The sequence below is a fragment of the Mus pahari genome, chromosome 5, assembly GCF_900095145.1.
Source record: "Mus pahari chromosome 5, PAHARI_EIJ_v1.1, whole genome shotgun sequence".
Lineage (NCBI taxonomy): Eukaryota > Metazoa > Chordata > Mammalia > Rodentia > Muridae > Mus > Mus pahari.
Window position 1 is genome coordinate 39,041,661 of NC_034594.1, and position 10,957 is coordinate 39,052,617.

At 39.8% G+C, this 10,957-nt stretch overlaps 1 protein-coding gene across 1 annotated transcript in view; it reads left to right on the forward strand.

The window, feature by feature from the left end:
- Fam117b (family with sequence similarity 117 member B) overlaps positions 1–10,957 on the forward strand; it is a 70,224-nt gene that overhangs the window by 1,501 nt on the left and 57,766 nt on the right. The window lies entirely within an intron of this gene.

The following is a 10,957-nucleotide window of genomic DNA, read 5'->3' on the forward strand; positions in this document are numbered from 1 at the left end:
CCCCCCCCCCCCCGAAACAGTCTCACTACCATTGGCTGACCTGGAACTTGCAGTGTAGACCAGGCTGGCCTTGATCTGCCTGCCTCTGCCTTCCTAGGGCTGGGATTAAAGGCCTGCTCGTTTTGTTTTGTTTATTTTTTTATTTTTATTTTTTTTTGCGTTTTGAAACAGGCTCCCTGTAGCCTCAGCTGGTCTGTAACACCGTGTAAGCTAGGTTAGCCTCACCAGCTGCCTCTGCCTTTTGAGTGCTAGACTCAAAAGCGTGCTACTTTGCCAGGCTACAAAATGCTTTTAAAAGATGTTGTTAAGAGGATTCCCTCCCTTCAATAATGGGCAAGTGGTTTTCACACAAGACCTCATGTTAGCTTTCATATTTCCTTTAGATGGGTTAAGGACAAGTGTTGACAGGTGAGCTTTGACTCTGCTTGTATTCCACAAAGAACAAGTCTTCAAACTAGATCAAGGGAGTAGCTTCTGAGAAATACATTGCACACCAAAATTACATGCATGCTGAACAAGACCTCTGCAGTTTGCCATTGAGTTTCTGGAGCTAGGATAGTGCATCTGGTGTCTGGTAGATGAGCTGCTTAAGTGGTCAGTAGAAGGAGACAGGGCCCTTCAATCTGATAACAGAATGTTTCAAAAAGTTGATTCGCAACACACCCTGAGGAGAACTTGATTAGGGTAAACAGTCAAATGTGAAGGAGGCTTTATTTCCGGGGACATCGAACTCCTTGTGTGCTCATTCATATTTTCCAAAGGCACCCCCCCTTACCACCCTCCAAAAACAGAAAAAAATGGAGTATTACTCTTACACCAGGTGTAAGATCTCTCAGTCTTATTCAAGTGTAAATGTCTGATGGCTTCTTTTTGGAATATATTCTTGTTTCACTCTAGTTAGGTCCATACAAAGTGGGGGAAGTGTTTTTAGTAGCATAGACTGCTATGATTAAATCATTCCATGTTTTTATATGGCCAAATCTAGAAAGAGACATTGTAATTACTGGGCCCCTTTTTGATTAAAGGGAGATGACCAGTTTGCAAGCTTGATGAAATGTGAAAGTTCTTACTTAGAAACAAAGGTGCTTCTTGATGCAGTTCTGGAACCCTCATGTGACTCAGTTGCCTGGGTTCATCTTCAGGCTGCTAGCTTCTAGGTGTCTCATGGGGTGAACAGAGTCCAGCCTTCACCAAGGCTTCATTATTACAGAGTCCCCAAGTTGGAGATCTCAGGATCTCTAGCTGGTTGATTATTTCTCTGGGCTTTGAACTAATTACTGAGCGATCCAAAATATCTTTCTCTTGACTCTGATAAAGTCACCACACACTTGTCCATGGCAGCTATTTAAATGTCTAACTTTAGTGCCTGCCAGGGCCTGTCTGGTAAGCTGAGCTTTCAGAAAGTAACTCAGCATCAGGGTTAATTGTGGAGTTGGCTTTGTGCTCTCTCTCCTTTCCGTTGTCTTACTTAGATGAAAAGTGGATAGGCAGCACAAGAGCAATTAGAATAGGCTCTGGGTAGTGACTGGGCTCAAGGCCCAGATGCAGTTACTTGTGAGTCATGTGGTATGGAGAAGTGAAAAACATAGGTTAGTGATAGAGTCCGTGGCTGTGGTTATATGGGATTCTTTAATTTTACACTGTGTATGTTGTATGCACATTCATTGGTAATTACATGCTAGGGTCACATATGAGATGTGCGAGCGCCCACCTACATCAGCATGCGTGCCAGGGTTCATGCCTGGAGGTCGGGACAGTCCTTCAGAGCTGATGCTCTCTGTCCACTGTGAGAGTCCCAGGAATCAAACTCACATTGTTAGGCTTGGTGGCAGTCATCTTTACCTGCTGAGCCATCTTTGGCCCTTTTTGTTTTATTTTTTAAAGAATTATTTATTTTATGTAGATGAATACACTGTAGCCATCTTCAGACACACCAGAAGAGGGCATCAGACCCCATTATAGATGGTTATGAGCCACCATGTGGTTGCTGGGAATTGAACTCGGGACCTCTGGAAGAGCAGTTGGTGCTCTTAATCACTGAGCCATCTCTTCAGTCCCCCTTCCTTTTTAATTGACTAATAATTTATTTTTATGAGACATAGTTTCTTATACATTAATATATCATGATTATGTTTGCCTGATTGATTTATCTATCATTTCATACTAAGTATTATGATATATTTAAGATTCATTTTTAAGTACACATGTGTGTACATACATACATGTGTGCCATGGCACTGCAGAGATCAAAAGACAGTTTTCAAGAATAGGGTCTTTGCTTTCACTGTGCTGACTCTAGGGATTGAACTCAGGTCATCAGGTTTGGCAGCAAGCAGCTCTTCCCTCTGAGCCATCTTGCTGGACTTAAATTTATTTATTTATTTATTTTCAGTTGTCTGATGTGTAATTCAGCAGACTCTTGTATAGTTGAGGGGTTAAAGATACTGATTTGCTGAAAATCTCCATAACGTTTGATTCCTTCTAAAATTAAGTACTAAAAAAATAGCCTGAAGTTATTAGAAGGCTTTCTAGAAATAGAAAAATTCAGCTTGACATATCCTTTGTTCATTACATATCTTATATATGGTGAAAAAATTCATGAGAACTTAGATGACTTGTCAGTAGTGTACCACTCACTCTGGTGGAGGTGATCATGTCATTGTGTTCTGGAAACTTAACCTCACTGCCACAGCAACAGAATGTGGCTGGTGTGTTGTATTACAGCAGTGCAGTTATGCTACAGTTAATTGTGTAGTTATGGTTTAATACTGCATCCTCACTGTTATTTACACTTCTCTTGAGAATAGAGCCAGGCTTGGTGTTTGCATGTGTAGGGTTTGACAAATGTTGACTTTTTATAATAGGTTTATGTGTGTTTTATAATAGTGATAAAACAGACTATTATCACTTGCAGGCAGTAGTGAAACAGGATACACATATTTTATGCATCCATGAAAGAAGCTAACATATAAACTATTGTGATATTTCTAGGCTATGTGGTAGTTCTGTGAGCTTTTTCAATTTGTTGCAATCTCCACCAAAATCCTTGTGTAAATGGACCTGCACAGTTCAGACCTGGGTTTCATGTCAACTAATAGCTACATTATTAGTAGATATTGCCACCTGCATACCTTGTCTTATGAATCTCTGCCATCTGGCTGATCCTTACTTGTGTCCTTTATAATAAGTTGGTAATATGTGTAAATGAGTTATTTTTCTGAGTTCTGTGATCCATTCTACAGAATTACCAAACCTTAGAAGTGCTCATGGGAACCTGTGATCTGTAGCTGGTTGGTTAGAAGTGCAGGTGGCCCAGGACTTGGAACTAGTATCTGAAGAGCAGGCAGTCTCCTGAGGTCAAGCCCTTGTCATTTGAATGTGACATGCTCCTGATAAGGCAGAGCTCCAGCTGTTAGCTGTGGTGCTATTATCTGTAAGGTTGTTGAAACCTTAGGAGGAGGGGTCTAGCTGGAGGAAGAAGGTTGCCTTGAGTGAATCCTTTGTGCTACTTCTTACCCTGACCCCTTCCCACATTCCATTCCCTGTACTTGCTGGCTGCCATGATAGGAAATTCTATGCTCCGTCATGTCCTCCTTGCCATAATGGATTGACATCTCTGAAACTAGGAGCTAGAACAAATCTTTACTTAGGTTATTCTGTCAGGTATTTTTGCTATAGCCATAGGAAAAGATGCTAACTCAGGGTAGTTAGAATCAGAATTAGATTGTTAAATTTTGATCTGGTGAACAGAGAATTGCCTGCTGCTTGAAAACACTCCAGGGTGCTTGTTAAAAAAATTCTGCTTCCAGGTCTAATTTTAGGTTTTGAAAGTCCCTTCTAGTGTTGTTACTATACTCTAAACAGTAGTTCCTTACTTGTGTAGACGCCTTCAAAGCATGATTTGGAAACTTGATAGGGGAAAAAAAAGCATCAATTTAGTACATGTGTGATTTTTGTGGAGTGACTGATATGTTGATAGGATGATGTGTATTCTTTTCATTGTATGTCTTATGTAAATTTGACTGTTAATTGGAGTGGGAAATTGCCAAGAAAAGTAGCAAGAGATGTACTTCCTTTAAAAGTATATATTTAAAATTATATGTGTGTGTACATGAATCACATGAGGTAGTACATCTGTGGAGGCCAGGAGAAGATGTTGGATCCTCCTGGCGTTGGAGCCACATGTGGTCATGGGTAGTCTGATGTGGGTGCTGGGAATACTTCTGGAACAGTGATATTCCATCTTTCCAGCCCTAAGACACACATACACTTCTTTGAAGCAGTAGGCAGACTCAGAAAGTAGGACACCAAAACCCCATATTTTCTTTCTTTCTTTCTTTCTTTTTTTTAAAGATTTATTTATTATATATAAGTACACTGTAGCTGTCTTCAGACACTCCAGAAGAGGGCATCAGATCTTGTTACAGATGGTTGTGAGCCACCATGTGGTTCCTGGGATTTGAACTCCGGACCTTCGGAAGAGCAGTCGGGTGCTCTTACCCACTGAGCCATCTCACCAGCCCAAAACCCCATATTTTCATGTCTGTTTCTTATTACCTTCTGAAGTAGAACTCAGAAAATTCAGTGTTTCTCTAACATTGAAGGACAGTTGCTGATTTCTGATTTCACACTTCCCTTTTTTTTTTTTAAGATTTATTTATTTATTTATTATATATAAGTACACTGTAGCTATCTTCAAACACACTAGAAGAGGGCATCAGATCTCACTACAGATGGTTGTGAGCCACCATATGGTTGCTGGGATTTGAACTGAGGACCTTTGGAAGAGCAGTCAGTGCTCTTAACTACTGAGCCATCTCTCCTGATTTCACACTTTCAAGGGAATCTTTTTGGCTTGTGATATATTTTTTTACAATTCAGGATGAAGCATTGTAAAACATACTAGTTTTACATTTTGGCTCATATAATTTTTATTTAAGTTCAGTTCTGCGTATTTGATTGAACTTTTAAAGTTTGTATTGTTTGTATTGTATTGTTTGTATTGCATAGTTACTATGCAGTATAAAGATGTAAAAAAAAAAAACAAAACTAAACTAAAACCCTTTACAAACAACAGTTTAAAAAAAAAATACAGTGCTCCAGAGATTCAAATTAACCAGGTAAGACAGGAGCATGAAAGAAGCACATACTATGATTGCTCTTCTTTAAGAGTGAATAATTCTACAGTATGGGTATAGACCTTTTCTCAGAGAAGGTTCTGTCTGACTTTGGTTGGAAAGGGAAGAACCAAACATGTCAGTTGTCTTACAGGAGTGACAGACAGTACATGCCATGTTTAGTTGTGTGTCATTTAAATTACAAACCTAGGGGAATATTGGACTAGGAAAAGAGAAGAAGGGCACCCTTCAGAATGGCCCTGTGACATAGTTCATAGTGTGAACTATGTCAATGTGAATTAAAATGAATCAGAATATGTTCCCTATTTAAAAGCATTTGTTCTGGAGCCAGTCTGCTGTGGTTCACATTCTGCCATTGACATTCACTGACTAGCTCTTTAACTTAGGCAGATTCACTACCTGCAAAAAGGAGTACTTCATAATAAATTGTAGAGGATTGTCACAAGGATATACAGTCGTTGTATCTGGGTGTGGATACCCTTACTCCCAGCAATCATGAGATACAGGATGGCAGGACTCTGTGAGTTCAGGTTAGGCTGGTCTACAAAGGACATTCCAAGGCTACTAGACCCATCTCTAGAACACAAGCTAAAAAAATTTTTTGTAAACTGACTACAGGGTATATAGGTGTTTTTCAGTGTTAGGTATTTCTGGATTATCTTTGCCATCTTCCTGAGGCAAGTTTAATTTACTGTTTGTTGTATTTATGTTCTTAGACTATGATATGGGATATTTTGTAGGTTTAGGATGAATGAAGTAGAAATTGAGATAGAAGAATCTAGAAGGTAGGAATTGAAAAGGGATTGAACACCTGAGTTGAGATGTGGTGGGAATGGCACTCATCAATCTTTTGATGTGGTAATGCATTGGGTGTAGGGATTGAGAAAAGGAGTTGAGGATGGTAGTTGGATTAGTTCTACTAATTGCTGGACAGTGGGGAAGCAAATTTGGAGTAGAATAGCAAGCTCAGCTCAACTCCTAGACATATTTTGTGCCCTCAGGAAAGCTATGTAATTTTCTAATATTGTGGCTAATAATACTTTTAGAACTCGTGGATGAAGTTTGAAAATGAGATAAGAAACTGGAACTTGCTCATTTTCCTTCAGAATGCACCCATTAAACACTTTGTGCTAGGTGTTTGCAGATCGACACCGCTGAAAGGACTGAGCAGTGGAACGGATAAAATGATGGAGAAGATGCTAGGAATAGAAGTCTGGGAGAAAGCAAGCATGTCAGGTTTTTTGGTTTTGTTTCTTGTGACAGGATTTCACTAGGTAGCCTGGCTTGCCCTTAGATCATCAGCCTCAGCTTCCTGAGTGCTGGAGAATTGCAGGTATGCAAGATCATGTCCATCTTGAGAACAAGCACTTTAAAGATAGAACAGCCAAGAGGAATTCTCAGAGCTCCACAGGTTGAGAAGATTACTACTGAGAAAAGTAAAAAGAAGCTTGTGTGTAAGGGAGGCTGTGTTAAAGATGTTTTAGATGCTGTGGAGAAAACAATGAGCCTGAGTTGGCAGAATAAGCATATAGGTCAGTTGATGTCTGAGAGTAGTTTAACTATCAGATCAAGGTAGTGAGTCAGGGAAGAGAGTATTGTTAGTTTTCTTGTCATTGTATCAAAATATCACAGCATCTTAAGAAAGGAAGGGTTTTTTTGTTTGTTTGTTTGTTTGTTTTCTGGTGGTTTGTGCTCCTCTCTTTGGTTCACAGTTTGAGGGTATCCCTTGTGGTGAGGAAATGTTATGGTCTCAGGAGTATGAGGAAGGTGGTCACATTGAGTGTGTATCAGAAAATACAAAGATAGAAAGAAGGAAACACAGAAAGACAGAGACCCAGACAGTGACTGACAGGCAACCCCTTTCTCCCTTTTATTCAGTTCAGGATCCCAACCTGTAGAGCGATGCTGCCCTAATATTTAGATAGGGTCACTCTACCTCAGTTAACTGGGTCTAGAAACTCCTCGTAGACATGCCCAGAGGTTTATTTTCTGGGTGATTCTGAGCCAAGTTGACAGTACTGTCACAGGTCCACCCCTCAGCTTACTGTCCAAATACCAATTTACAGCCATAATCTTCCCACATCTTGTCCCATAGGTTCATGGCCATGTCATAATGTAAAATACATTCGGTCTGACTTCCAGAGTGTCTATAGTCTTCCAAAAGATGGAACTGTTCAAAAGTATTAAGTGCAAAGCCTCTCCAGACACCCGGGAGTCTCTTAACTGAGCCCCTTATAGCATCAAAAATTAAGTTATATTCTTAAGTATATAATGATAGAAGGTAATCATTCCTGTTCCAAAATGGAGGAATGGTGATGTAGCAAGGAACAATTGAACCAAAGCAATACCAAACACAAAAATCACAAAACACTGAAGCAGGGCAAACAGAGTTGGGCAGCTCCCATGGCCTCTGGGGCACTTTTAGCTCTGCCATTTGTAGCATACAGAACCTTTCTTGGGCTGGCTCCATTGCACCCAATCTGCTTTTCTCCATGGACATCCTGTGGTCCCGGTATTTTCACATTAGTAGGTCTCAAGACCATTACAACTTAGGTTTACCGTCAGAACCTAACCTCCTTGTGGGTCTTCAGCCTTGCTGCACATTGTTTGGCCTCAGTGATTCTCTAGGACTTTAAAGCAAGATTCCATTATCCCCACACTCTTAACTCTGTAACATCTGCAAAGCCAGTGGATGTACATGGTACTGTGAGCTGTGCTTGACCCACATTGTATTAACTTTTGTCTGTCTTCCAGGCTGAGTTTGGGAAAGACTTCACTAGGAAGGGGACCAGAGTCAGGTTTATCTCGAACCACCCCTGTCTTTGTGTCGTTTTTCCTGTAGTATTAGTTGCTTGCTGCTGAGACAGATACCTGACAAAATGAACTTATGGGTGGATTTGTTTTGTTTCATAGTTTGAGGATACATTATTGTGGAGAAATGATGGATGGCCACATTGGGCCTGCTTTAAAGAAAGAGAAACAGATTGGCGCTGGTGTTATTTGCTTTTTATTTTTATTCATGCAACCCATGGAGTGGTGTGGCTCACAGGGTGTTTTCCCACCCCAGTTGACCCAATCTAGACACTCATAGACAGGAGCCTCATGCAGTGGCTTTGTCTCCTAGGTGATTTTAGATTCTGTTAACAGTGAATATTAACCATTATAAATTGTTCTGATGTCAGTGAAAGGAAGCAAGCCGAACAAAGCATTGTGCTAGGGTCCATTTATTACATGATGAAGAAAATTTCAGCATGGTGTTTGGTTCACATGGTATTCACAGGAAATAGTGCAGGTCATAGAAAATGGACATGGTACATAGAGTCTGGAAGTCTCAGAAACCATTAACAAATCTTATTTACTGAAGAGGGGAAATGGGTGTGGTTCAAGATGACAGCAATAGAAGGGAAGGAAGTTGAGAAAGGCAACAACTTTCTGTCTTTAAAATAGTTTAAAATACTTGGAGAAAAAATAGCATGTTTGTCTTTTTTTTTTTTTNTTTTNTTTTTTTTTTTTTTTTTGACAGGATTTCTCTGTGTAGTCCTGGCTGTCCTGGAACTCATTCTGCAGACCAGGCTGGCCTCAAAATCCACCTGCTTCTGCTTCCTCAGTGCTGGGATTAAAGGTCTGCACCACCACTGCTTGGCAGCATGCTTGTCTTAATTCTACATTTAAAATTTAATCTTTTAAATCAGAGTACCTGCAAGTAATTGAAATTACAAATAGCACTATACTTATAATCAAATAACACTTCTATTTGTTTTCACTCCTGTAGCCCCTAGAAAAAATACTTTCAACCCTTAGGAGTTTTTTAATGTTTAATGTTCATAATGTGTAAATAATGTGTTTCGATCAAATCTACCTCCCATTTCCTCTTTTTGGGGCTTTCTTTTGGTGCTTATTTATTGATGCCTTTAGAAGATCTTCCCCTTGCCGGGCCTGGTGGCGCAGGCCTTTAATCCCAGCACTCGGAAGGCAGAGGCAGGTGGATTTCTGAGTTCGAGGCCAGCCTGGTCTACCAAGCGAGTTCCAGGACAGCCAGAGCTATACAGAGAAACCCTGTCTCGAAAAACCAAAAAAAAAAAAAAAAAAAAAAGAAGATCTTCCCCTCAGTTTTATGCATTGTAATGACTTAATCCTACAGAAAATGCAGACTTACCAGTAGTTAGTATTAATGTTTACATTCTGAATATGCAGGTACTGTTTGTATCAAAATCTTGTGGTGCATTATAGTTGCATTTCCTTCCTTTGAGAATTTTTTTTATGTTCCTTGAGTCTAAGATTTCTTTGTTGTCTTTATTTTATGTGCACTTAACATGAATTTATTCTGAAACCTTTGAAAGAAAGAACTTTCAACTGCTTTAAAATATATCAGGTTTCCACCTGCTTAGTCACTGTTCTCTTGCTGCAAAGAGACATCATGACCAAGACAACTCATAGAAAGCATTTAATTGTGGGGCCTTGCTTACAGTTTCAGAATCTTAGACCATTATCATCTTGGCAGAAGCATGGCAGCAGTTCTGGAAAAGTAGCTGAGAGTTATATCCTGATTGGGGGGGGGAGGGGGAGGGGGAGAGAGAGAGAGAGAGAGAGAGAGAGAGAGAGAGAGAGAGAGAGAACAGGAGCTCAAGAGAGCAAGCAAGAGAGGGGTAGGGGAGGGAGGGAGGGAGGGAGGGAGGGAGACAGACAGACAGACAGAGAGACAGAGACAAAGAGATGACACTGGGCCTGGCATGGACTTTTGAAACCTCAAAGTCCACCTTCAGTGACACTCTTCCTCCAACAAAGCCATACCTACTCCTTCAAGGCCACACCTTCTAACCTTTCTTGTAAGTGCCACTCCCTGATGACAAAACATTCAAATATATGAGCCTGTGGAGTCCATTCTTATTCAGACCACAGCATACCACTCTTTGATTCTCATGTTCTAAACTGGCCTGGGGATCTCTAGGCTATGATATAGTTTATTATCCTGGAACTTTCCTGAGAATTCTTTCTGTATTGTCTGTTGTGATACTCTTAATTTTGGTGAATACTGCAATCACAGGTGTGCACCACCACTCATGGTTTATGCATTGATGGGGATCAAACTCAGGGCTTTGTGCATGCTAGGTGAGTACTCTGTCGACTGAGCTATACTCCAAACCCTCTAAATACTCTTTCACATTAAAGTACTGTTCATTCATTGAGCTAAATCTCCCTGAAGTTTATTTATTAGAATTATGATATTTTTAATTGGTCTGTTTCTATTTGTGAGCTTTAAGTAATAATTTTTTGGGGAGGAGAAATAAAATGAAGTATTTTTGGAACCCTTGACTTCAGAGAGCTAACTCTGTAAATGTGCAGTTTAACTTATCAAAATGTCTTCCTTTCTCTCATTTCTCTCTTCCACATTCCTTTTTCTTTGCAGTTACATGAATATATTAAAATTTGTAAGTAGTAAAAATATAAGCGTTTACTACTGTTTAATTTCCAGATCATGTCATAGAAAGCCAGTTGACCATTGTTTTTGTAATTCTGGGGTGGTTGTGTGTTTATATAGACAAGACTGCCACATAAGTTTATTATAGATCAAAGATGATGGTGAACATTTATATCATTTTCAGCCTTTTTTTAATTACAGAGAAATGAGTTTCATTATATTTTGTTCTTATTCTCCCACCTTGTCCCCTTATTCCCCACTCCCAGGTAGTTTTTGCCTATTTGCATATTTCCCAGTAACACCTCCCATCCCTATTTTGTTTTTGTTTTTGTTTTTTCGTTTGTTTGTTTTTTGTTTTTTTGAGACAGGGTTTCTCTCTGTAGCCTTGGCTGTCCTGGAA